The sequence below is a fragment of the Apodemus sylvaticus genome, chromosome 2 (genome assembly GCF_947179515.1).
Source record: "Apodemus sylvaticus chromosome 2, mApoSyl1.1, whole genome shotgun sequence".
Classification (NCBI taxonomy): Eukaryota; Metazoa; Chordata; class Mammalia; order Rodentia; family Muridae; genus Apodemus; species Apodemus sylvaticus.
In genome coordinates, this window is record NC_067473.1 from 5,318,317 (window position 1) to 5,329,645 (window position 11,329).

Consider the following 11,329-nt stretch of genomic DNA (forward strand, 5'->3'; position numbering starts at 1 on the left):
GTTCAGTCCAAGGCTTTGGACAGAGGCCCAGGAAGGTATGGGGGTTCATTATGGGTTCCCCGATGTACAGGCTGAGCTGCTTTGAACTCATGCTGTCTGAGGCCTTCTCAGATGCTCTGACTTTCCTATATGTAGACTTGAATCTTGTTCTAGATTCTTCCTCTGCCTCTGTTGCTTCTTTTCTGGTCTCTCAGGCATTGCAGTAATTCTCTTAGACTCCCAATGCCCTGATGTCTGCTTCCTAGAAATCCTGACCATTATGCAGCCCCAGGGGCTTCTGCCTTCTTTAGCACCTCTCTTATGTGCTCCTTAAGGTTCTTTGTTATCCTGACCGAGGCCCTGAGAACATCTCTTTCCTTGGAATTGTAGGTTTCATTTGTTTGTTAGTTTATATTTCATGTGTAAGAGTGTCTGCACAGATGTGTCTGCGCACCACATCGTGCAGTGCCTAGAGGGAGGTCAGAAGAGGGCCATGGGTCACCTAGATCTGGGTGTGAGCTACTAAGCAGGTGCTGAGAGCTGATCTTGGCTTCTGTGTAACAAGCACTGTAAACTACGGGGCAGGCTCTCCAGCCCTTGGTTTGTGGACTCGAGGCAGCTTGCTCTGGGTGAGAGTCCCTTCTGTTGCTTGAGATCCTGGCTGGGTGTAGACCCCCCCTGTGCAGAATAAGTGCTTCCGATTTCAGTTTTGCCGCAAACGTGTGTAGCCATCAGGCTCCCAGGGCTGTGTTTTGGAAGCTAAGGGAAGAGGCTGTCAGGATCAGTGTGGCAAGGGTGACATGGTTGGCGAAGGGACGGGTTTAAGAGGGAGTACTGTTCAGCCACAAGAGTAGATGTGGAGTAGATAGTCTCTGCTTGCGGGAGAACATACCAGGCTGGAGGAAAAGAAAAACACACCCCCAACAGTCAGAGGCAGAACCTGATTCTTCCATCCCTAGGATGAGGCGTCCCTCTTCCTGGCCATCAGAGGTTCTGTGTCTGCCATTTTGCCTGCAGCCCTGTGGTACCTAATGCTTTACATCTTAGTGACTGGCTGCTTAAATGGGCAGCTCTATTGTATTTATTTTAATGCCTGCACTTTAAAGAGTAATATCTGAAAAACTTGAAGGTGTATCTCCTTGAAAGGAACTCCCAGATTTAAGTTGTAGGGCCTCAGATTGCATGAGGCTTTCCTGATGATCTGGTTAGGAGCCCAGCTCCTCCATTCCTGTTGGTGGCAGTGATAGTGGGAAGGTTAACCCAGACCTCCATCATCTTTGGTCCTGGTAGACAGAGAGACAGACGGCTTTTATGGGCCTTGGAGGGCTAGGTCTCTGGGGCCCCCTGTACTTCCTGCACTGCTTCCAGCCACCCCCAGACTCCAGTTTTGCATTTTAGCTCAGACCAGATGTTTGTGCAAGCCTGGGAGGGGAGTGATCGCTGTGGATCGTGGGGTTTCTATGTTGGAGAAGGTCCAGGGTGTGTGTGGAGGGGCTCTAGGGGGCAAGGGTTGGGGCGGGAGCAGAAGGCTCTGAGTACTTCTAGCCCAACCCGAAGTTGTTCAGTGTGAGCTGGAAGTGCCCCTCCCTCCCCACTATGAGCAACTTCCTTCCTGCTTGCTGGCAAGGACTGGGTGGGGAGCGTAGAGAAAAGGAGGGAAGGGAGGAGGGTCTGCAAGCCGGGACGCCTCTCTCACACGCAGGATGTAACTCATGCTGTGTGGGGGCAGGTCTGCTCTGCTCTGCTTCGAGATTTCAAGGTGGGGCTGGGCTTTCGGGAGGACTTTGGGGTAAGAGCCGAGGAGCTGCAGGTGCTGACTGCAGAAAGGGGTTTTTGCTGGTCTGAAAAGGGTTGCGTTGTTGGCCTTGGGCGCCCTCTAGCTGCCTTTGCGATTCCTGAGATAGCCACATGAGGGAAGCAGAGAGCCAAAGAGAAATGATCTGTGCCAATAAGACTCCAGGTTGGACAGACCAGCCAGCTGCCTTGGGGCTCTGATTAACCGGTGTATCCACAATGGCCTTCTGAAGTGACTCACTTGGCCAAAGGTCCTGCTGGTGACTCTATCTGCATTCACAGAGGAAGGGAGCAAGGGTCCCTCTGAGGATAAATCTCTCCCTGCCCTCCTCCTCGCATAAATCCTCACAGAGCCTGGCAAGGCAGGAGCACAGGGGCCATGTGTATGCCACAGCTAGGAGTGTGAAGCATCAGACACCATGACTCCTGTAAGAGAAGGCAGTCTCTGCAGCCCAGGGAGCTGGGGATAGACCCTCGCTTGGAGCCATCCTTATCCTACTGGTAGGCTCCTTAGGGCAGAGCCTGGTGAGTTTCTGGTTCTCACCCAATATGCTCTGGAACCATATCTGTCTATGGCTCTCAGCCTCATGGGAAAGTCTTGTGGCACAGAGTCTCTCAGAATCCTCTGTACCTGTCCTGGCAGTAACCACTAGCTTGAGGGCTCCTGGGGTCTGTTTTATAGAGACAATACTTATGTTGAGAGGTGCTCCACCATCACGGCCACTGACAGTCATTGCCCGAAGAACCTGCTGCCTTCCTTTCTTTTGAGGGACAGGGTTTTACTTTGTAGCTCCAGGTTAGCTATAGCACAGGCTAGCCTTGAACTTGAGATCTTTTTGCCTCAGTTTCCAGAGTGCTATGGTTACGGGTATGTGCCACCAGTGCCAGCTAAGATGCTACACTAGGAACCAGGATCTCAGAACAAAAGTCTGGTGGTGGTGAAAGACAAAAGTGTATGTGTGTGCAAAAGTATATATGTATGTGAGTGTGTGTGTGTGTGTGTGTGTGTGTGTGTGAGAGAGAGAGAGAGAGAGAGAGAGAGAGAGAGAGAGAGATGGCGGGAGGGAGAGGGAGGGAGGGAAAAAGAGACAGAGAGACAGAGAGAGAGGCTGTAATATATATGCAAGCACATGTATGTGCCCATGACCAATGAGTATATCCTTGGGCTCTCTCAAACTTATTTGGACCAAAAACCATTGCTGAGAATGTGAATGTGAATTTTTACTACTCATAGGGACCTGAACCTGTTCTTCATTCTTGGTATCTGGTGTGAGAATGAGTGTTTGGGGCCAGGCTGACATTTCCTGAGTGCTGACTGGCAGGATCTCTGTCTCGGGCCTTGGGGACCCTGAGTGGAACTCTACCACTTGCCAGTGCAAGGCTCCAGGACCCACTCAGACCCGAGCCGGGCAGCTGTCAGGGACCCGCTCAACAGCTCTGTGCTTTCTCCATTTCTCTCCTTCCCCCAGTCCCCCAGGCTGGCCCAGTTTCCTGGTGTGGTTGCTGTGGTGCTGGGTCCCTTGGGAACCAGGGTTTTAAGCATCAAGTATGCCAAGCATGGAAATTCCGTAGCAACCAGCCCTGGAGATCAGCTGGGAGGTGGGGTGCGTCCTGGCTTCCTAGGTACCCACGGGAGGGGCTGAGCCCTCTTTCCACACTAAGGAGGGAGGAACATTACTTAGAAGCCCTGAAGGTGTAAAGACAGGGGCATTGAGTCCACAGACATGAAGGAATTCTGATCATCCTGAAGTTGCTGTCTCTCAGTTTTTAGGGGAAAGGTGTATTTTGCCATATGGTGTTAAAGGTTCCAGTCCACTGTTAGTTTGTTGATTGCTTTATGCTGGTGGCCAGATAGTAAATCACAGATATGATGGAACGAAGCTGTTCTTCATGGGTGGCTGAGAGACAAGGTACTGTTGGGGTTCCCATTCTGTCCTTTCAAGTAGACTCCCAGTTATGTAGTCCTGTTGTGTTTGCTGCTGATAGGCTTAGGTCTTCCTTGGATTCCCATTTCGAGCTTGAGTTTCCTAAATCCAGACTACTCTGGCCCCTTTTCTAGAGGAATCTGAAATAAAAAGAATTATGTCTCCTGGATTCTGAAGGCAGAGTGCCCTGGGGTCTTTCCTTTTCAGGGTAAGACTTAACTCCTCACTGTGTGGGTTTCTGCTGTCACCTTCCCATGGCCACTGGGAAGCTCACGGATTTCCAAAAGAAAAGAAATGGAGTCCTGACCCCAGTTTTAGCCTCACCAGGTGGGGACAATGTGAGCTCTCTCATCACAGGGAGTTTGTATTTGGCTCTCACAGTATTCTCTTCATTCATGAATATTTTTTCTTCCTAATCGACTGCAACTCTTCAAGGTCAGGGGATGGACTGCAGACCTCATGTTTCAATAGGTGACTTGCATAATAGAGTATACACATGGGCAGTTATGGGTGGATAAGATGACTCAGCAGGTAAAGGTGCTTGCTGTCAAGCCTGGTGACCTAAGTCTGATTCCTGGGACCCAAGCAGTAAAACAAAGGACTCCTGCAGATTGATCACTAAGCTGCACATGTGGGCTCTAACACGAAAATCCACACACTGATAAGTAAATGAATGCAACGATATTTTGGGAAGTGATAGGTAATTGTAAGCCAGGAGATGACCGGGTCAGAGGTTCTCAAATTGGATCTTAAATCTCTTCTGTGGTCGTTAGCATTTGATGCTTAGAGACCCGTGGAGAAAGCATGGTTCTCTTCAGGACACAGAGCGAGGGGTGGTTAGTATTCTCACCCTTATGCCTGGCTCTGAGTCTTGCCCACTTTCAGACACCTCTGAAGTGGCCATCTCTCTAGCTCATATTCCTGCTCTCACCCCATCTCCTTTCCTTGAATTCCCTAGTTTTTGTAGCTCTTGATATATGTGGTGTATAAGCCATAACCTGCCCTGTTCTGGTGGTCAGATCATTTGACCTGGGTCCAGGAGACCTAGCTCTACGACTAATTTGTATAATCTCCAGGAAATCTGTAATTTTGTGTTCCTGACATCTGGAATAAGAAAGTGTTTACTTCCTGCTCTGATGTTTCTTAAAGTGTCAACCCCCCAGCCCATAGTGGAATCCGGAGAATTTCGTGTATAAAGTCCAGGGCAGAGGCACGTTGCTCTGTGGTGTTGGTTAGGGTGGGCGAGAGGAAGGACAGCCTATGTGTATGAGACGTGGGCTTTTCATCACTCATGGAAAACCAGGTCTTACTGTGTCATTGGCTGCCCGGTGGAGCCACTGTATAGTTTCTGGAGGATTTTCAATGGCTTGGGGAAGCTGTTGAGTTCGCAGTGTCCAGAAGAGGGCCCTCCTCTTGGTTACCTGGGTTGCCCTTCTGCCTTCCTGCGGAGCCTGGCAGGAAGGACTTTCAGCACCTCGGACAGAGGCAGAGTTCAGTCCAGCTGAGGCTTTGCACTGAAAAGAGGGCTCAGAGCCTCGTCTAAGACAGTTTCCCTGGCAGGGCAGCTTGAGCATGGTGCAGTCCTGATTATTTTTCAGTCCTTTAAGGTAATTTCAACATAAGCCCAAAGTCAAAGTAGCATTTGTTTGTCAAAGGGCATTTAAATGATAAAAGCTCTGCGCTTGATGCACACCCACTTGGGAGGCTGAGGCAGGAGGCTAGAGTGGGTAACACAGTGAGATCTGGCTCAAAAACCAACCAAACCAGGCAAAAAATCCCTCAAACAAATGACCAGACCAAAGCAGACAACAGAAATCAACCTATCTTCTGGAAGGAACACATTCCAATGCAGACTCTAGTCAAGTCCAGCTTCTTTGTCATGAGAGCTCCCATCCACCTTCGGCCCAGTCACCCACCTTCACGTGGCCATCTGAGCTTACCTCTACAACCCACTGAGTTCCGGAGCCCTCTCGGGGTTCATTCTGTGTGTGGGAAGCCGCAGTCCCTAATTCAGAGGGACAGATGGCAGACAGGTTCTCAGCCAGAGACAGCACACTAGCAGCTTCAGTTTTTCATTTGGACCAAGAATAAAGTGGTGAGAAGACCCACACCTGAGTCCCAATGGCATCTGGCTTTATGAATCTGTTAACCATCTTTCTGTGTGCCCGGGAGAATCCTTACCAACTGGCAGGGCCCAGCTTTCCCGGGAAGTCCTCTTGGCTGCTCACCCATGCAGAACGCGCTCTGATTTGAGCTTCTTTTCATGTGTATGTAGCCAGATGCACCAAATTCCTTTGTGACATCTAATCCCTTGTTAGATGAGCCATTTCCTATGTTTCCTTGTTGTAGACCCCATAGTGATATGCCCTAGCCGGTGTGGGGGAGTGATGAATCTTAGAGGCTTCTCATCTACCCTCCCCCCCCATATTTACTTTTAAAAAAGATTTATTTTACTTATGAGTACATTGTAGCTGTTTTCAGACATACCAGAAGAGGGCATCAGATTCCATTATAGATGGCGGTTGCTGGGAATTGAACTCAGGACTTCTAGAAGAGCAGTTGGTGCTCTTAACCGCTGAGCCATCTCTCCAGCCCACTATATTTACTTTTAATCTGGAACAACTATGTCAAATGGTTCATGACGTTGTCTGTGAAGTAGCCGCTGGCTTCAGGGTCACACAGGATAGAGTAGCAGAGGCCAAAGGTGCTGTAAGGTGGTTATCAAGAGAAATGAAGGCTGGGCAGTGGTGGCTCACGCCTGTAATCCCAGCACTCTGGGAGGCAGAGGCAGGAGGATTTCTGAGTTCGAAGTCAGCCTGGTCTACAGAGTGAGTTCCAGGACAGCTAGGACTATACAGAGAAACCCTGTCTCAAAAAAAAAAACAAACCCAAAAAACAAAAATACAAAAAAACAGAGAGAGAGAGAGAGAGAGAGAGAGAGAGAGAGAGAGAGAGAGAGAGAGAGAGATATGAAGGGTGGTTTGGGAGTGGGGATTGCAGGATGGTTTAAAGCCATCCAGGACTGTAAGTTGTGAAGAATCAAGCAACCACTCACTGCCAGAGACCGCCTTGTTTAGTCTCATTTTGCAGGTAAGGAAAGCGAGGCTTAGGGCTGCTTTTAGAGTTATACAACAAACAGGCTTCCTGGCAGCACTCTGGCCTCTCCTAAGTCTCTCTTGGACTGTTGTGTAGCTTCAATTGGCAGATTGTTTTCCCAAGGTGGTCATGCCAATATGCCCCACCACACATGCCTCCTTCCGCACGGCAGTGACATTCTTTCATTGAGAACCGGGGTCAAATTAGGGTCATGGCTTCACACTGATGGGCTATGCTGATGGCAGGAGTTGTTGGTGGGACTTTCAAAAGTTAGTCTTTACAGCTCATTCAGTTCTGGCTGGATCCTTCTTTGAGACATTTATCCTTGCAACCCAGCAGCTAGGCTGTGAGGGAGTCAGGTAGTCATGTGGAAAGGCTTCATGGGATATCTGACCTCAGCCTGATCTGAGGTCCTGATGACAGCCAACCTCTAATCAAACATGGCTGCCTTCTGGTCCCAGTCTTTCTCTTTTTTTGTTTTTGTTTTTTTGTTGTTGTTGGTTTTTTTGTTTGTTTGTTTTATGGATTTGGATTTGGATTTGGTTTTTTTGAGACAGGGTTTCTCTGTATAATCCTGGCTGTCCTGGAACTCACTCTGTAGACCAGGCTGGCCTCGAACTTAGAAATCTGCCTGCCTCTGCCTCCCAGAGTGCTGGGATTACAGGTGTGCGCCACCACTGCCCGGCTTCTGGTCCCACTCTTACGTATGGGAAGCAGTCACCTGCTCCTGGCTGAACCTGTGGGTCCATCAACAGAACAGATGCTCACGTCATTCTGAAAGTGGCCATAAGGCAGCAGCAGTTAGTACAATTTCCTGTTATCTTAGTTTCTTTGAACTGTTCTACATGTTTCATTAATTCACCAAACCTTTATCGGCTATGTAAGTCTATTCATTTTAGCTGCTGCTACTACAGTTCTTTTGGTGGGTACAGACTAAAGAGCAACCGTAGAACGAGGCAAATGCTTTCCCCCGCTATACTTGTTTAGTCCTGAGATCTGATCCTCTGATCCAGTCCCCATACCTTGGTTCATTTCCCTTCCACCGGTAACAGGTCTTCCCTGCCCACCTCAGTTTTCAAGGGTCCGCACCAAAGCCTCCTCCCCTCCTTAATCTCCTCCGGTAGATATGAGCCTGCACCTTGTAATCCCACAGCATCGCTCCAGACTACAGTTCAGTCTGCCCACCTCCTCTCCCAGATACCACTAGACTGTGACTCCCTGGAGGAGGGACACTGGCTCAGCCCTCCTGTCCCCAGCCCCCCAGCATCTGGCACAAGGAACACAGGAGGTCCCCAGGGAGTACTCGTTGGTATGGCTGGTAGCTGTAAATCGGAAGACAGTCTCCTGAGCGCAGCCTCCAGCACTTTACCCACTTTCTGGGCCAAGGACTCAGGAGAGTATGTCTTTAAGGGTAAGTATCAGGTCAGTAGAAAAAGACCATGGGGTGGGGTGGGCGGGGGCATGGCAGAGCCAAGGAGCTCAGCCTCTGTGTGCTTGAAGTGTGCCCCCTTCTGCTGACTGACTTCCCCCTTTCCCTCCATCTCACTTTTCTTCCTCTCAGTGGCCCTAAGGATCTCTTCCTGGGGGCGGGGCATATTGCCCCTGGCTTGTTCCCTCCAACTCCAGTTCATATCCCAAACCACCACTATTCTGAAAACCCAGTTGTACAGATAAGGTTCCCTGTGAATCCCCAAATCCCTTTGCTGTTGAAATGGAGACAATGCTGCTGCTCTCCCTCCCCTGGGGTTCCCAAGCGCCCATCCATCCTCCAGCAGCTGTCTATCAGTTCTAGTCTGTTTGAGGGAACTGCTTGCCAGTCCCCGCTGAGTGTCACTGACTCTCCTGGGTCTGGTTTTGGCTGTGTCTCTCTGCTGGCCTGGTCCTTTAGGGACTCCAGCAAGGGTAACTTCCATTTCTTTTATTCTCTAGAAGTCGTCCTCACCCCCCAGGCAGAGCGGGAGCAGAGTCAGGTGGGTAGGATGTTTTCTGCAGACTTCTCTCCCCAAACTGTCTCTTTCTGGGAGCGCAGTAGAGCCTACATGTGTGTCACTATAAATACAGCCTCTCCCTTCCCTCAGTCACAGGCAGGGTGGGGGAGAGCTCTTCCCAGGAATGACCCTTGGGGCCTGTTGGGAGGTGGGGCAGACTGTGGTTGCTGTGGGGATTAGGCTTGTCTGCACCTGGAAGTGGAAGGTTGGGGCAAGGTAGACCAGAAAGACCTCTATATAAGGTATCAGACATCTCAGTGTCTGATACTAGAACTCCAGAAATGATGCCTTGGGGAGAGCTTGTCTGTAGGCCTGCCTTCAGGAACCTCTCTGAGCTTCCTAGGGAGTTAGAGTCTGCTATTGGCTTCTACACACACCTTTCTCTGTGTGTTGCTTGTTGGTGCTGCTTCTGCTGCTGGTGGTAGTGGTTTTGTGTGTCTGTGTGTGTGTGTGTGGGAGAGAGAGAGAGAGAGAGAGAGAGAGAGAGAGAATTCACTTGGCTTTCTTTAGCCTGAGGAAGAAGGCAGCTCTCTTAGGAGAGTTACTCTGTATCTGGTTTCCCCTTTCACTGGCCTGATAAAGGGCCTCAGTGGCCTTGTGTTCCCTCTGGGATAATAAGACTAAAAGGCTTCCTCAGTAAGTGGCTCCCTGTGGTAAGGACTGCTGGCCGGTCAGATGAGGAGTCCCCTCTTTTGGAGACCCGTCTTTCCTGAAGCCTCAGTCTAGAGGGGCCCAGAGGCTTCTTCCTTTGGCTCTCGCTTTCCATGCCACTCTCCGTTTCTCTCACTTTCAGCCCCCGGGCTTGGAAAGGAGGACTCCCCACTCACACAGGCCAGGTGTGGGGGGTAAGAGCCAGACCAGTCATGAACCCAGATGCGCTGATGCCTCTCAGGCCAAGCTACGAGTTGGGGAAGGCCCTGGGCATCCTGTGTGTGTGAGGAAGCCACGGTTGGTCGACAGGGTCTGAGGGATGACTGTGCAGGAGTCTCTGGCCACTTTTAGCATCAGCTGGTGGAACCACCTCCTTCTCTCCCACCGGCTGCCTCCCTGAGTCACTGCCCACCCACTAGCAAACAAAGAAGAGTGTCATCTCCTGGCCAGTGGCCCTGTTTGGCCTGAGTGTTTTCAGGTTTTTGCTCCTGGAGTGAAGGTGAGAGTCGGGCTGGGGTGGTCTCATGGCGACATTTCTTGCATCCGGCCTCCCTCTTTGCAACCGGCTTCCTTCTTCAACCTTTGTCCGCCTGTCGCCCTCCCCCGCCCCCTCCCCCCCCCAATTCCTTGACAGTTCCCGCTGGTGACAAGACCCAGCCCCTTGCTGCAAGGACAGAGGCAGCTGCAAGCCCTCAGGAGCCCCCACATGGCCCCATCCATCTAAGCAGGCCTCTGATCTGGGTTGCAGGCAGGGGAGGGGATTCAAGGCCGCCTCGACTCCAGCTGCCGGCTCCTCCCCACAGCAGGCCTGCTCAGCTGTCAACACTCGCGTCTCGGCCTTGCCCTGCCCCAGGCGGTGCTGAGCTGCTCCAATCAAGGACACCTCGGCAGGCCGAAGCCCCCTACTCAGGCCCCCACAGGCGGTGGGCAGGCAGTGGGCAGGCGGCTGGTGGACACCCGGCCTGCCCTTGAGCATCCTCAGACCTCCTTGCCTAAATAAGGGAGCTGCAGCTGCAGCGAGCCAGCTGGCAGGGAGGGGCCTGAGGCTAGGCCAGGGTGTTCCGAGGGGCTGGGCCGCCCGGGCCGCCCAGGGCCCCAAGCCCTCCGATTGGGTCTGTGAGGTCGGTCCTGCACTGCAGCAGGAGGGAAGGCCTCTAGCACACGGGGATCCCCTGGCTGGGACCTCGCACTCAAGGAAGGACCTTCCTTTGCTCTCACGGCTAAAAGGCCGCAACTCCTGTCGGCGGTCTCTCTGTGCGGGTCATCCTTGAAGAGATTCGGATAACCCGAGAGGTTATAACCCCCTGGAGACAGGGGAGGCGTGCCTCTCTTACGGCTCGCCCACCCCTGTCTCCGAATTTCACAGCTTCCACATTCTCTGTTCTTCCCATTCCCTGGCTCTCCCCGGGTCCTGGGGCGGCTCAGCTCAGAGCCTAGGCCTCACTCGACCCGGTCACCCAGTGCACATTCTGACAGCAAGCTGTGCCACTCAGCCTGTCCTAGGCTCTCTCAGTCGGGAAGCAGGGGATAAAGGGTTGGTCCTGTCCCATCAAACCGGGTTTCCCAGTCCTGAGTCTGGGAGGGGGCGGTATCTCTAAGCCCCTCTCCCCGGTCACCTCCAAACCGACAGTCGCACCTGTCCTCACCATTCCCCTACTTAAAGGTCCCTTCCCCCTCCCTGCGGAGCGCGAGTCCCGGGGGCTCGCCGGCGGAGCGAGGGGTTGGGACCCGGGGAGCGCTCGCCCGGCTCAGCCAATGAGAAGGGCGGGCGCTCGGGGTGGCGGGGAGAGGGCGGCGCTGCCGGCGCGCGGCGACAGGAGGGGGCCGGGAGGCGGGGGCCGGAGTCGGAGGGGCGCGCGCCGCATTAACCCTTCAGCCTCCGGACCGAGCCGCAGG